This window comes from Electrophorus electricus, chromosome 4 (genome assembly GCF_013358815.1).
Source record: "Electrophorus electricus isolate fEleEle1 chromosome 4, fEleEle1.pri, whole genome shotgun sequence".
Lineage (NCBI taxonomy): Eukaryota > Metazoa > Chordata > Actinopteri > Gymnotiformes > Gymnotidae > Electrophorus > Electrophorus electricus.
In genome coordinates, this window is record NC_049538.1 from 27,558,150 (window position 1) to 27,573,642 (window position 15,493).

Here is a 15,493-nt window from a genome sequence, read left to right on the forward strand (position 1 = left end):
CTTTAATTTAGTATGTAAAACAACCAAAACGGTGTCAGGCAGTAATGGCTTACCAAATATATTTTTAAAAACATTTGAGAGGTATGAAATTATCTTTTTCGAAGTAAATAAATGCACAAGTGGGAAGGATTCCTCAGTTCCTCTGGTCACAAGCTGATTCAGTTAATCAGTTAATCAGTTTGAATACGTTAAGTCCATGGTCAATAAGTTTAAGTCCATAGTCAATACATTTAATCCATAGTCAATAAATTTAAGTCAATTTTCTGTAGGTTCAATAACTTTAAGTCCATGATCAGCATCAAGATTTTTTGCTAAACATACATGAGGCCTTCTAAGCAGTTTGTTTCCCCCCTTTAAATAAAAAATCCTGAATTATTTATCTAAATAAATAAAAAACATACATAAACACATTTGACCTGTTTCACAGTGTCTGTGAAATGTGTCCTTCTAATGTAAGATACAGTGATAAATGCCCATTAAAATACTCCTTCCACAGTAAGCTGTGGACGTGATGCCTAGGAGCTGTGGTTGGAGACCATTTTGAACCTGGAAATCCCTGGGTACATTTTGTGCCAAAGAAGCAAACAAACATGACTGCTTTAAAACACAGACGAACAAGTGGAAAATGGTTTAGTGCGAAATGCTGGAGTTTCCTAGAATGTTGAATGTTTTACCCTGTACTTGCTGAGCAGCTTCACCACAGATCAGAGTCCCTTAAAGGAAAAATGTTGGTTTTTTTAAATATAAATGTCCTGCACTCTGAAGCCACTCTGTCTCGAGAGTTGGAGAGCCCATTAAGGGTTGATGTTGCTTGTAGGAACTTTCCATGGATGGAGGCCACGTATTTTCGTACGGCTGGCTTGCTGTTTGTGCTGGAGGAGGACACGGACAAGCAGTGTGCCCCATGTGTTACGTGCAAAATACACGGCGGGTTTAATGTTTAAAAGGACTGCGGCGATGAACTGTGCAAACAAGTACCCTGGAGAGCATGAGGTATTGCCTGTGGACACCACCTCTCTCAGAATATCAGGAATATTTGAATGAGTGAGTGCGTGTGTTTGTGTGTGCGTCTGTGTGATAGTCTTGGTGGTGAGGCGGTATACGCTTACAGCCTTCTTTATTCTAAGCATTTAATCGTGAGAAACACTGGCTACGAGGGTGATTATAGACTTTAAACAATTTGCTGCCCTGCACAGCAACACTGCTGATATGCCTGATATATTAGCGCGCACATTTTCAACCCTTCTACCATGTCAGTATTGCTGCTGTGTTGAGGATGGCCACCGAAATGACATATGGCTGGCATGGGTCTGTAGTAGAAACGAATGAGTCAGTGATGAACAGCCCGCAGTGAGTGTAAGTGCACGGTAGGTGTTTTCTAATAAAGCGGACAGTGAGCGTAATAGATAGGGGAGGGTAACTGTTCCTCTAGTATTTGTCACTGAGTTCGTTGGGCGTTTTTAGGCTTAAAGCCTGTCCCAGAATGTATACTGTCCAATCGATCTAATAAACGCTCTCGAACTACACGTACTATTGTCCCCGTACCCAATGCACACGGCGCCTGACCTTGCTCTGTTTCGTATATGATGGCATGAGGCCCACAGGAAACTCCAGGTTTCTGGGTCCATCCTATGCAGGCGCTGAATCTTTACGTTTGCACTTCACAGCTCACGCATGTATAACCTATCTTCTACTAAACAGAAACTTCCATTTCCATTTGCGCAACAGAATTTCTGAGATTTATTTCTGTTCGTGAATGGCAATTAATGCGCTAGCCTATTAAGTAGCAGCGGTTCTTCTGCGTTATACGTCAGGGATAACGTGGTTATCTTGGTATAGTTATTTTGCTGACGGAGGCATCTATTTATGATGGCATAAGTATCGTTTTGGCTGAGCCCCCAGTCCCCACCGCGTGGCCATTACTCTAGCTCCTGCTGTCCAGTCACTGGCTAAGACATACACTCGATGAAAGTCAGCTTTTATGTCTCCAAAGTCACAGGTCGGTGATAAATCAGTTTCCACCATATTCTCGATGGCTTCTGGCCAGCAGGAATGTAGAGCGGTTATCACGATCTCGTGAATACATTTTAATCCCATATTTAAATCACCGAATTGGTGACTCTGTTCCGGTCCTCTTGTTCATATACACAATCACGGACTTAGTGTTTTCTTAAAAGACGAAGCATATATTGCGGATTCCTGCAGGTATGTTAAAGCCACATTGCGATTTTACAAAAGCAAGCCGATCGTGGTCCCATGCAGTCCTGAGGCGAATGTCGGAGAGTCCCACTCCCACAGCACGGCGTTAACCAAACCTCAAAACGAAAATCAATCTCGAAACATTCTTTTTTTAATTTTTTTTTTTAATTTTTATTTCCGAACTTTCTCAAACGTTTCCAACTGCGCTTAGTCTATAGCACACCTGGCCAAATGCGTATAGATGGTCGTTCGGGAGATAACCCGATTTAGTGAGCTACTTCATGCATGCATGCATGCGTCCACGTGTACTGTCTTTAGGCAGAAGTCCGGTGCACCCGCGCAATGTCACCACGTCAGACCATGCCCGCGGGAACTCTGCCTTACGGCCAGGGTCACCCGTTAGTTTCAGCCACAACCCCAGACGTGAACACAGCATATCTTGGTCATATCTTTGCAGCAGCTCTTCTCTGGCGGAGGTTTCTGCATTTGAACGCCCGGCTGTGCGTTGCTAGTCTGCAGGCTGGCATCACGCAAGCAGGCGCAGCATGCCTGTGCGTTTTCTTGGTGACTTTGGGGAGCCGCTCTGTAGGATCTTAATTACAGGAGATTTTAATACGTGCATTGACATGCCCATGACTAGATATTTTTGCCAAAGATTTTACGAAGTTTCTGAGATCGTTTAATCGTCACTCTGGACCTGCTCATCTCTCATAAGTTAGACATCATTGTGTGACAGATTATTGATGTTGCAATATCTGACCAATATTGTGATTCGAAATGTCAGTCTGCACTAAAACACGGAGTGATGAGTAGACTGATCCGAGGCGATGTCTTGCAGCTGATGTCTTGCAGCTGACGCTGTGTTTCATCATCCTGTGATCATTTAGTTGAGATTTTTTTTTAGCTTTGTTAGTGTCGCCCAATACAAAAGCAGTGTTGTTTCAGGCCGTGGCAAAGCACTGATTTAAGATCTGTCCAAACTAATTTGAAGCCTAAAAAGTCTGCAGATATCCTAAAAGGCAATGGAGACACATTGGAGGATGGAGGCAATGGAGTTAAGAACAGCACACGATGACTGTCGGCCTTGATTCTTGAACACTGCGGTACTGCCTTTAATACAATCCACCGTGAGAATTTACTTGACTGGTGACAGAACCGAGCTGGCTGCACTGTCCCAGACTGGTTCCGAGCCTACATAAGCGATCGTGATTAATGGGTTGCACTTGGAACTCACATCGAATGATTTTGTAGTATCCTGTGGTGTCATACTGGGATCGATCCTGGACCCTTCATTATTTTATATATTCTTCCTTTAGCTGATATATAATCAATAGATACAATGATTGCATTCATCAATATGCAGTTGGATGTATCTGTCCTTATCACTACAAATGTATGGGATTTTCTGGATTGCACTGACCAGTGGATCTCACAGAACATCTGGCAGTTAAACAAAGATAGGACAGAGTATGTTTACTGTAAATAGAGCTCACAGGAGAGATATAGTTGTTTATTTGGACTCCTTATTTGTGAAGAGTTAAAATTACATTAAGAATCTAGGAGCTGCTTTTGAAAAGTACCTCAGTTTCGATATGCATATAAGTGAGATCTGTAAAACAGCAACATACTATAATTTCTGTAATATATCTAAAGTTCTCTCAAATGCTAATAGTGAGAAACGTATAAATGCCTTTATTAGGTTCCGGCTAGATTACGGCAAAGTTCTTTTATCTTGCCTAGATAAGAACTCCATTAATAATCTGGATAGAGTTCAGAATGGGACAGTTTGTACTAGAATGAGGGATAATATTCCACTGACCCTCAATCCCTCCACTTCCAGTCCATAAATGAATCCAGTCAGTACTGTCTTCTGAGAGTTTAAACACCTGCCTGGTTTTTCTCCTTTTACGTTAGTGATACAATTGTTAATTATTCTTAGATATGCTCAGACCAGGCCTCTCACATTTTCCAACTAGTCATTCCTGCAACCCTCCTGTAATCTCCTGTTCTTTTCTCCTTTTATTTTATGTTATGTGTTGTTTATCATGTAAAGCATGTTGTGACATATTATTGGTGCTGGTGGTGTTGCTGTGGCCGCTCTTATGTTATTTTGAAGTCTTTTTTTTTTTTTTTTTTGCATTCATCTTAAATGAATTCTGAACAGTGGTTCTTTCTATGAGGCAGGAAAAATATAAACAATGTGTTTCATTTTTCCATGGCCATCTGAGAGAGATTAGGCAAAGCCTGGGCCTCCACAGTGATAATGTAGCCCTTCAGCAAGGTAGGCAGCTCCATCTTTGGCATTTTATGTATGCTTAGACATCAAAGTAATGATATGGATGAAATATGCTGTGATCATATTACTATATATTCAGAGACACCTTTATATATATATATATATATATATATATATATATATATATATATATATATATATATATATATATATATATATATATATATATATATATATATATATATATATATATATATAAAGGTGTCTCTGCACCAGCCTTGTGCTTATGGCTACTTTCTGCCTTATAAGGTATGCCTGCCATAAAGGTACACTCACACACTGTAGCTATTTTGTGCCATGCATAATACGTGAGCTTCACTCTGTTTATCACTAGTCAGTTTCTGACTACGCTTTGGGTGGCAGAACATTTTCAACACATTATTAACACTGACGTGATGGTGACATTGTAGTGCTTTTGAGCTGGTGCACGTTTCCTAGGCACTGTATTGTAGCAGATGTGTTTCTATGATGCTGGGTTGAGAGTGGTCTGCCACCCAAAGGTGAGTTAAAGTCTCTAACTGTACACCTGTAAGGTGGAGAACATGGGTCATGCTGATTTAAAATGGTCAGTGAGTGAGCCCTTAATATGACATGGTTGATCTTATGTTTAGTACGTGCCATAATTGCAACACCTGACGTTGGTCATAAAGCTTGCAGTCCCTGAACTGAACTGAACTGAATTTCAACATGGTGTTGTACGCTGGGTTGTCACTTGTTCTTCACTGAGCTTTTGCAAACAATGCGCACATGTTTCAGTACCACGCCAGCAGATGGCGCTATAAATCGGATCCAATGAGTTGTATATTTCCAAAATCAACGTTCCTGGGACAGACGTCTGATTTCTCTCACAATGATTTACCTGTAACAGGCCATTTAAAGGGTCGAGTGTTTTTAGCTCAGTCACTCCTTTTCTACTCTGGTGGACGGCTCCAATTCCCTTTATTACATAGGTTAACTGATTAATTAATGCATTTGCCTATACTTCTGATAGCAGGCTAGCCAGGCTTAAAGATCAATACATTTGTTTAATGTATTTATTTATTATTTAAGTCTGTATTGAGGGCAGGTGTTTTGAAAAGTGAAAGAACCGTCTCAGCTTGGCTGTGTGAAAGTATGGCTGGTAATATTAGCCAGGTTTTAGCGCAGCACTGGAATTATTAACTGATTTACTATTATTCAATTCATAGCTTTAATAGCTTTAATTAAATAATAATTTTAATTAAAAGTTTAAAAGGACCAACATTTTGGTGGAGGTGTTTAGAATGTATCTGTCTGGCCTCTCACAGGTGGAGGGGTTTAGAATGGATCTGTCTGGCCTCTCACACAGGTGGAGGTGTTTAGAATGGATCTGTCATGCCTCTCACACAGGTTGAGGTGTTTAGAATGGAACTGTCTGGCCTCTCACACAGGTTGAGGTGTTTAGAATGGATCTGTCAGGCCTCTCTCACAGGTGGAGGTGTTTAGAATGGATCTATCAGGCCTCTCTCACAGGTGGAGGTGTTTAGAATAGATCTGTCAGGCCTCTCACAGGTTGAGGTATTTAGAATGGATCTGTCAGGCCTCTCTCACAGGTGGAGGTGTTTAGAATGGATCTGTCAGGGCTCTCACACGGGTGGAGGTGTTTAGAATGGATCTGTCAGGCCTCTCACTCAGGTGGAGGTGTTTAGAATGGAACTGTCAGGCCTCTCACACAGGTTGAGGTGTTTAGAATGGAACTGTCTGGCCTCTCACACAGGTTGAGGTGTTTAGAATGGATTTGTCAGGCCTCTCACACAGGTTGAGGTGTTTAGAATGGATCTATCAGGCCTCTCACACAGGTGGAGGTGTTTAGAATGGATCTGTCAGGCCTCTCACACAGGTGGAGGTGTTTAGAATGGATCTATCAGGCCTCTCTCACAGGTGGAGGTGTTTAGAATGGATCTGTCAGGCCTCGCTCACAGGTGGAGGTGTTTAGAATGGATCTGTCAGGCCTCTCACACAGGTGGAGGTGTTTAGAATGGATCTGTCAGGCCTCTCACAGGTGGAGGTGTTTAGAATGGATCTGTCTGGCCTCTCACAGGTGGAGGGGTTTAGAAAGGATCTGTCAGGCCTCTCTCACAGGTGGAGGTGTTTAGAATGGAACTGTCTGGCCTCTCACACAGGTTGAGGTGTTTAGAATGGATCTGTCAGGCCTCTCTCACAGGTGGAGGTGTTTAGAATGGATCTATCAGGCCTCTCTCACAGGTGGAGGTGTTTAGAATGGATCTGTCAGGCCTCTCACAGGTGGAGGTGTTTAGAATGGATCTGTCTGGCCTCTCACAGGTGGAGGTGTTTAGAATGGATCTGTCAGGCCTCTCACACAGGTGGAGGTGTTTAGAATGGATCTGACAGGCCTCTCTCACAATTGGAGGTGTTTAGAATGGATCTGTCAGGCCTCTCACACAGGTAGAGGTGTTTAGAATGGATCTGTCAGGCCTCTCACACAGGTTGAGGTGTTTAGAATGGATCTGTCTGGCCTCTCACACAGGTTGAGGTGTTTAGAATGTATCTGTCAGACCTCTCACACAGGTGGAGGTGTTTAGAATGGATCTGTCAGGCCTCTCACACAGGTTGAGGTGTTTAGAATGGATCTTTCAGGCCTCTCACACAAGTGGAGGTGTTTAGAATGGATCTGTCAGGCCTCTCACACAGGTTGAGGTGTTTAGAATGGATCTGTCAGGCCTCTCAGGCTGTGTTATAACATGCTTCTTCCCTCGCTTGCATTTGCCAGCTTGCCGTTGCATTAATTCGGGAGCTTTGAGGAGCTACGGAGCACGATGGCTGTGCCAGGCAGAAGCAGAGTCACATGACTGGAAGTGTGTTTGGGAAAAATATACATGCTGCCCCAGAAAGCTTGTTAGTGCAAATCTCTGCTAAGTTACTCTGGAGTATCCCTCTGAGAATCCAGGACGACGGCGTAAGACAACGCGTTCAGATGTCTCCTCACACAGACGGAAGACTCGTCTTTCTCCTGTGCGGGGCTGAGTTGTATCTTATGTCTGTTTTTAAGCACGGCCCCTGGCCAATACGGTAGCACTGTGTGTGCGCATGTGTGTGTGCGCGTGCGAGTCTGCGCAGGCGTGTGCGCACATACTTACGTGCCTGTGGGGGATTCAGCGAGAGAGAGAGAGAGAGACCGAGATGTGGAGATGGAAAGGATTGAGTCATCTGTCAGAGAGGCTTCAGTTGGACTGGTGCGCTCGTAGCATGACGTCTGGCCCAGCTGGGGATCAAAGCCCCGCATGTCCTCTGAGGGTATAGAGAGGGAAGCTCTGCAGGTGCTTCACTATCACTGCATTATCATATGCTTTCTCTCTCTCTCGCTTTCTCTCTCAGGACTGTTGTTTTTTTCCCATGTAGGTGAAATGTTATCATCCCGCTGACATCCTGATGACTTATTCAAATAGTTGCCCTGAAAACCTGGGAACCAGGGAACTTGTGCTGGAGCCTTGACTGCTTTCTGCAGTGTTCCTTTAAGCTCATTAGGGGGAGCTGCCTCTTTGATAAAATCTGTTCTCCTGAAAGAAGACAGTGGAAATTGAAAAGATAATAGATTTTCCCTCACAGCTATACCTAATGCATATTGCTTCTTGAAGTAACACGTTGGCTAATGCGGTAACATGGTGGACCAAGGCAAGCCAGATATGCAGATACAATATGCAGATACACTAAACATTTTTAATATAATTTGTAACTCTGCACTGTTAATGGCTAAAGTTTGGACTGTTACACCGTGAGACTAGACATTGTTAATTCAGGCCGTTACATTGCTGCTGAATTAGTTGTCTGGCACATTTGTCTGGCATATCTTTGTGTGGTCACTGAATGAAATTTTCAACACCACCAATGTTCAATCTGAAAAGTATTTAGGTGTAATGACAGCAGCAACGTAATGGTACCTCAGGACTCTCAGATTTGACCACCATGCCACATAACCACCACTGAATGGTGAGCCTGGCCGAGGCTGCCTCCACGGTCAAGCTGGTCACGGCAGACGATGAAGTGCACCTGTAGAGCACGTATGTTAGAAAGTAGGCGAGGCAAGGTGAGGCGAGGCAAGGTGAGGCGAGGCGAAGCGCGGCGCGGCCAGCGTTGACCTGCCACTCCGCCTCAGCCATTACTCAGCCTAAACCGCAGCATCCTCGGACACGGAGTGCAGATGGGAAACGCGGAGTTAATGGGAAACCCTAAGGTCGTGTCCTCTATACCTGATGGTGTACTATTGCGTAACTTTTTATGTTTCTCTGCTTTCATACATTTCCTGGTGTAAGCAATGTTTCTCCATAACTTGTCCTCTAATGGCTTGTGCTTTTATCTGAGACGTACAGACTCTAGCTTTACAATAACAAGCTGCAAGAATGGGCCATAGAGTGGAATAATGATGATAACGACAGGGTTTTGCAGAGGAGAAGAGGTGCTCTACACCCTGTGTCTGTACCATTTGTCTCAACGGTCAGTGCTTGAATGAGATCTGTGTTATTCTAATGAGCACGTAAACAATATCGTTTATCATTTTCCAGGTCTCCCTAGTATGTGTTTTATACACAGAACGAACCAATTTAGGAGAATATAAAGTCTGATGAATAACAACATACAATGCACATAAGCACATATTCAAATGTGAAATTGAGAAGTGTGTGGGGGCATGTAGCATCCCACCTTTCCTGCTGCAGTCCTTAATGATTCAGATGTATCTGTAGTCTGAAGAAAGGCGGTAACTGTAGATTATTCCGCGTGTGGCGAATGTGGCCCTGCTTAACCACTGGTGTTTGTTTGTGGGGTGCTTTGCATAAGGGCAGGCCGTAATAACAAGTCATGTGCTTTACTTCGTACGTCATGCTGAACACCATGTTGAAATTTAAAACATTGTGCTTAGTCTCTTAAAAATGTCGCACTACGTTTCTGCTGGTTCACGGAGAAAGTAAATATCACAATAAATATAATTGGCTGTGCATACATCTCCAAGTATCACGATATGATGTTTTTGCTGTGTCACCTGCCCCGAGCTTCACACGTCCTCTCCCTTCCGTTTTTCTCCCTCCATGCTTCCTGCTGCTGTTTGCTCAAATGGTGTGCTGTGCGTTTTTTGCAAGAGGAAGTTGCTAAGGGACTTCCTCTGTGGCCAAAGTTCCACTCTTCTTCTTACCAACACACTGCATTATTCAAGGGACGGTGCCGTTAAGAGACCGACCCCCTCAAAGCGCCTCTCCTTCTGCTACACAGAGCTTCCTCTCTGGACCCCACCGCCCCGTCTATTCCTCGAAGTACCCCGGCCTGCCTCCACTGCTGCTACCTCCAAGTTGCTTCTTGCACTCCCTTCCAAAACTAGCACTCAGCTACCCACAAAAAAAAACAAAAACAAGACGCTCCTCTGAGATCGTTTTTGTCACATGTATTTATGGCTCCGATGATGGAGCAGTATCAGGACGCAGTCTGTAGCAGGCCTGACATCCAGACCTGTGTCATAAAAGTGCCTTTAGTGAGTGTTTCAGCACTCCTGGGCTTCAGTGCTTTGCATGGGGTGCTTTGCATAATTCAGGATATGTTGTTGTGTCTGCCGTGTTTTCAGTGGCATGTACATTATGTGCAGGCAATGTTCAGGCCAGCTATCAAGTGGATTCTCTAGGAACTGCTTGATACTGAAATGGGCTAAAGGCCTGATCCTTAATCTCTAACCATCAGATGGAACCCATGCACACTCATTTTCACTGTAGTCAACCCCCACCCCCCAGACCCTGTAGTCCTGCAGTTACTACTTTTACTGTTTTTTTATATTTCTGTCTATGAGCTGGATGCCGGAGGCTTTTGCCCTTGTGATTGCTGTGCTATATAGTTGAGGGGCCTGTATGATTCCTCTGATCCACCAATCAGCTACCAGCAAGGCAGGTGCATCACAATGTGGTTGCTTGTGAATGATCAGGATTAGCCAATGAGTGACAGGGAACGAGAGCTAAGGATAAATCATTAGCATTAAGCAAGTGGCATATCAGGAGTTTGTCTACCTCTTTACATGCTCATGTTTTACAATATCCAGCAACTGTTTTGTGGGATTATGTTAGATTAAGATGCCAGCCTTTTTTTTGGGGGGGGGGGGGGGCATACTGAGAAGGTTTTTTACAGATTGTGTTTTGTAGCCTAATCTGAAATGTTCTATCAGGTGCTTGAGGGCAAAATACTACTGAATTATGGTGAGTATTGTTTAAAAGAGCAGCGCTAACTCTGGAATTAGGCATTAGAAAACATTTCCTGTCTTGTGATTTCTGTAGCACTAGAATTAATCACGTTCTAATGTATTTCCATCACCTCTGAATTCAGCCAAACCATTTAGATCACATTAGTGTAGAGCTCGGATGTCATACCAGCTCCCATAACCCCTGGAATATTGTAGCCATCTCCAAATGCTTGTGATGATGTTTATTGTGGTAATTGGATCAAAATTCTGCAAGACGAAACATCACTGATGATGTGTTCAAGTTTATCACTAAATATATGTTTTTTTTAAACTGCAGGAAGAGCTAGAATTTTACAAGCAGGGAGAGAGATATCGGATATACTACATTACAGTATGTGTGTAAAACAGTCATGCTGTATTTTAAAGCTGACTGAAACAGCACTAACTCGATTTTGTGAACTGTTTGTGTTGCTCACTAAATCTGTACACGTAGACCCCTGCCTGTAGCTTCGCAGTGAGATTAGATTTAACTGGACTCTGACATCCTGTCTTTGGGCCTGTACAGAACGCTTACGCTCCTGGCTTGTGCGGTGTGTTGATGCTCTTCAGACTGTAGCATGTGACCTGACAGCTGAATAACTGTGTCATGCGTTGCAAGCCGCACTGATGAATTAATGATGGCTTGGTTTTGGCAGTGCATTAGCTGTGTGCGCTCGTGGGTCTCTATGGACCCAGTTTAATCATAAAACTCCAACTGCAGATTGGCTTGGAAAGATGAAAGAGAAAATCAAGCACCCGTGATCTTGGACCGAGGACAGAAGACCCCCTCATTATGAAAGCCTGCCTGGTCAGTCCATATGCTGATCTTGTTATTACACCCCCTACTCCTGACCCGCCTCCGTGGTCTCGGCCCTGGTTTGAATGGCAGAACCTTTGAACCCGGACCAGGTTTATATCTGTGTGTGTGTGTGTGTGTGTGTGTGCATACATCATTCAAGGGTGCATATGTGATTAACCATCCGGGGATTTCCATAGCCTGTAGAATGGTTTCATTCTCTCTCTTTGTCTCTCTTTCACCCTTTCTCTTAACTATCACCCTCCAAGCTGAACTGAGGTAAAGGAGAGTGATAGACTGCTAATGTAGCCTGTGTACATTTCTTCTGTTTGGCTGAAGGAATTGAAAGTCGACAGTTTTAGAGAAATGGCGAAGTACCCGACCTAAAGTAAAGTTTCGATCTCTGGAATGGAAAACAAAAGCACAAAGATACACTTTGTTTTTACTTTTATATTAGGAAAGCAGAATTGCCAGATGATGTTCAAAATATCCTAACCAAAACAACATCTTTAGCCTTCTGAATGTAAAATCAGTCATGAATATGGTTTTACATAGGAAACGGTGAGGTTGTTTTGACTGCGCTTGATGGATGATAAAAGCTCTTTGATGGTGGCAGGAATGCTTTTTGTTTTGGGTCTGGAATACATCTGCTTATGAGGGCTCTTCATAACATGGCCAGGGAGACATGATCTCTCATAAACCAGGGAAAGGGTCACCTAGTGGTCACCCAACCCAGGACACGCGGACGGGAGAGAGACAGGAGGAGCCTGGGTTTTGACTAGCATGCATGCATACACGTGCATTTCACATGTGCACCTGCATTGCCTTGTTTAACATACTTGATTCAGCCCGGTGCTGACAATAGAGCACGTCATAATCAGATCATGGAAATGTTTTGAATATCCTCCCTGGTTCTGTTATTACTGTAAGCTGATGGGATGACATGGAAAGACCGGGCCTGACATTACGTTGAATGACAGCTCACGCATTGCTTGCCGCTCCCCAAGAGGTGTGGCCTGGTCTCCTGATGTTAAGTGTAGGTGATGGTAATAACTGGGCGCTGGAGACGGTGACGGACTGGGCCAACGCCGACCGCCATGTGGAATGGGATGAGGGCAGAGGCTCTTGTGTTCTCCACCTTTCCCACGTCAGCACTGTGTACGCTCCACCTTTCGCACATCGGCATTGTATGTGTGCTCCACTCCACTCCAAGCTCCTCTCAGCCATCGCAAGCCACCCCAGCAGTCATTAGGGCCAGATGACTGCAAGCATGACACATTACACTTAATCACATGCATCTCCACTGAACTAAAGAGAAATTAGCTCCTTATATCTCACTCACACACACACACACACACACACACTTGGTGGGAGAGTGAGAGGAAGAGCGAGAAGGGCAGGAGAGAAGTGAGTGAAAGAGAAAGATCATTGCCCCTGTTAGCAGTGAAGGCTGGTGCAATCTCATGTTCCCCTTCCTGTTCCGCTCATGCCATCTGCTAAGATGGATGTCCGAGCTTTGTTGGCACACCAGTTACGTCTCTTTCTAGCTCTTTTTTAAATTGTGTTGTATTGAGTCTTTTATTATTTGCTTGTTCAATATTGATTAGATCCTGTTGCTTTGAATGTACATACTAATAATGCCCTAGAAAAGATAGCAATTCATTACTCCGTATATGTCACCATGTGAATCTACTTTCTCAACAGCTTGGAATACAGTTTTTGTTAACTCAAAAATTACTGTGAAAAAGTACTTGATGGTAATTATACAGCACCTGTTTCCAGAGACCCTCCTGCTGAGCCGGGTCTCTAGCTTTCTCTCCAGTTACCTCCCTGGTGTTATTCATCATCAGTTTTCAGTTTTTTCACCAGGAGGCAGGAACAAGGAACCTCTCGAATCCACTGCTCCCCGTGGGTCACGTTTCGGGGTCATCTGAACACGCTAGGAGGAGAGCGCCAACTGCCCAGGTCGGCTTCTCTGCACAGGAGAGGGAAAGGAACTCCTGCTTTCATGGATTCCCAGCCTTGCATGTCTATAGCACTGAAAATGGGTCATGCCCCAGTGATGATGCCAAGTGCCCTTAGCCAGCAGTGCCACCATGGGGGCCACCGTTCTGGCTTTCAAAGGGCTGCCCCGTCAGATCGTCTGCGTTCATGCACTACGGTCCTTGCATCATAGCCAATGTGTGCGTTGTGTGAGGGAAGTCGAGCTTGTTGCTGAGGTTCCTAGGCCGTTCAGAGACATTCTTTCCATGCCATGTCATGTGACCATTGTACCAAGTACCATAGCTACTGCATATCTAAACTTGCCTAGCAATTAGCCCCTTAAAAATGATTAGAGATGAACCAATGCAAATGCACTGAGGTGTAAAGGAACGCCATGATTGGGTCATCCATAAAACATAGTTTACAATGGGGTCGTGACAACCTCTGACCTTTTGACCTTACATCCATTCCATCTGGTGATCTACTAGAAGGATTTGCTAGTTTCCCCACTATGGTCAGTAGCCAGCATGGACCAGTAATGTTGTTTAGTGAAAAATAACCTCACTAAAAAAAGTAACTTTACTAAAAGCATTAAAAAGCATTTTGAAACTGGGATTCTATCCTTGAAAAAAAATTCTGTCAAAAGATGAAACAGATCAGTCTTAATTAAATGTTGCTGATTTCTTATGACTATTTATAAAGTACATTTTTCAAAATTTCTGAAAATGGTGTAAAACTAGAATAAACCAAAAATAGACGATTATAATAGTAATGTAGACTCAGGCTTTCCCACACTCTCTGAAATGTGTCTGCAGTTCTGTGTTGCACGAGATTATGACATGTGCTGCCCGGTGTGTGCATTTCTTTTGAGTCTCGGCTGCTACGTTACTGTGAGTGAGCCCTGATGCGAAAATCATGTGTCCTTGAGTTTAGCCTCAGAGAGAGAGAGAGAGAGAGAGAGAAAGAGAGAGAGAGACTTCAGCATCTCACTTCAGCCTGCTATATCCTGCCATCTCCCTGTTTAAACGCCATTTCGGATCCTGGGTTTATATCGGATTATATGGGAGAAATATTCAACTGCCCACTGGTGTGACAGTGTGTAAGGACTGCGCATCAACACACTTTAGAGGCGTACTAATGGGCATTATTTATCCGAACACAAGCTCAGGCTGACTGCCTTGTAATGGCGCGTGGGTGGAGAGCCACGCCAAATTCAATCACCTTTCCCCCAGGCTCTCTCCGCCCACCCCTGAATCTCTCACGCTGGGACTTGGGCTGAAAGCTACACTTTAAAACAGTCAGCTGTCCTATCAAAATTGTTTCTACATTTACATTTCCACAATGTAGATTCCTGGAAGTAACATTTCATATACATTGGTTTAGATAGGCACAACACATCGCTACTTGCCTCTACAACAACTGCACAGCCATTAATGATTTTTTTTTTCCATCAAGTTTTTACAACCTCTAGAGACAAAAATACTTTGGTAGTTTCATCATATTTTAGTGCTGTGCCATTCAGAAAAAAACAAACAAACAAAAAAACTTGCTTTAGAAACGCAAGAAATCTAGTATGCAGTCAGCATCTTAGATTTCATGTGTTTTTATGGGTGACAAGTAGGTTATAGAAGTTTAGGTGAAATATTTAGTGTGGCTAATGATGTCAGGTGATGAAACGATTCTTAGCGTTATTGGCGTTTTTAATGCACTGTGCGGATTGGTCGTAGTCTTTTCCCACCTCGGGCTAGGGGGCTGTAAACTGCGAATGTGGATCATGTCAGAAATTGGAATATTTTTCCATTAGTGCTGGCTTAATTAGGCCTGCAAAAAAAATAAAAAATAAAATCCCAAACAAAACCCCCCCAATATTTACGAATCTGTCCTTGTTTTTTATTGAAAAGATGACGTGACAAAAATCGTGAGTAACTGAATACGACTTGTTTTCGTCGTTTTAAACTTTTCGCTAATTTAAACTTGAGAGGTGTGGTCA

At 43.6% G+C, this 15,493-nt stretch overlaps 1 long non-coding RNA gene across 1 annotated transcript; it reads left to right on the forward strand.

Annotated features, from left to right (window-relative positions):
• The first annotated feature begins 10,626 nt into the window (after positions 1-10,626).
• LOC113573629 lies at positions 10,627-14,024 on the forward strand. Its single transcript, XR_003410225.2, has 3 exons — positions 10,627-10,701; positions 11,446-11,532; positions 13,378-14,024. It is a non-coding gene; the product is annotated as an uncharacterized LOC113573629 (long non-coding RNA).
• The last annotated feature ends 1,469 nt before the right edge of the window (positions 14,025-15,493 follow it).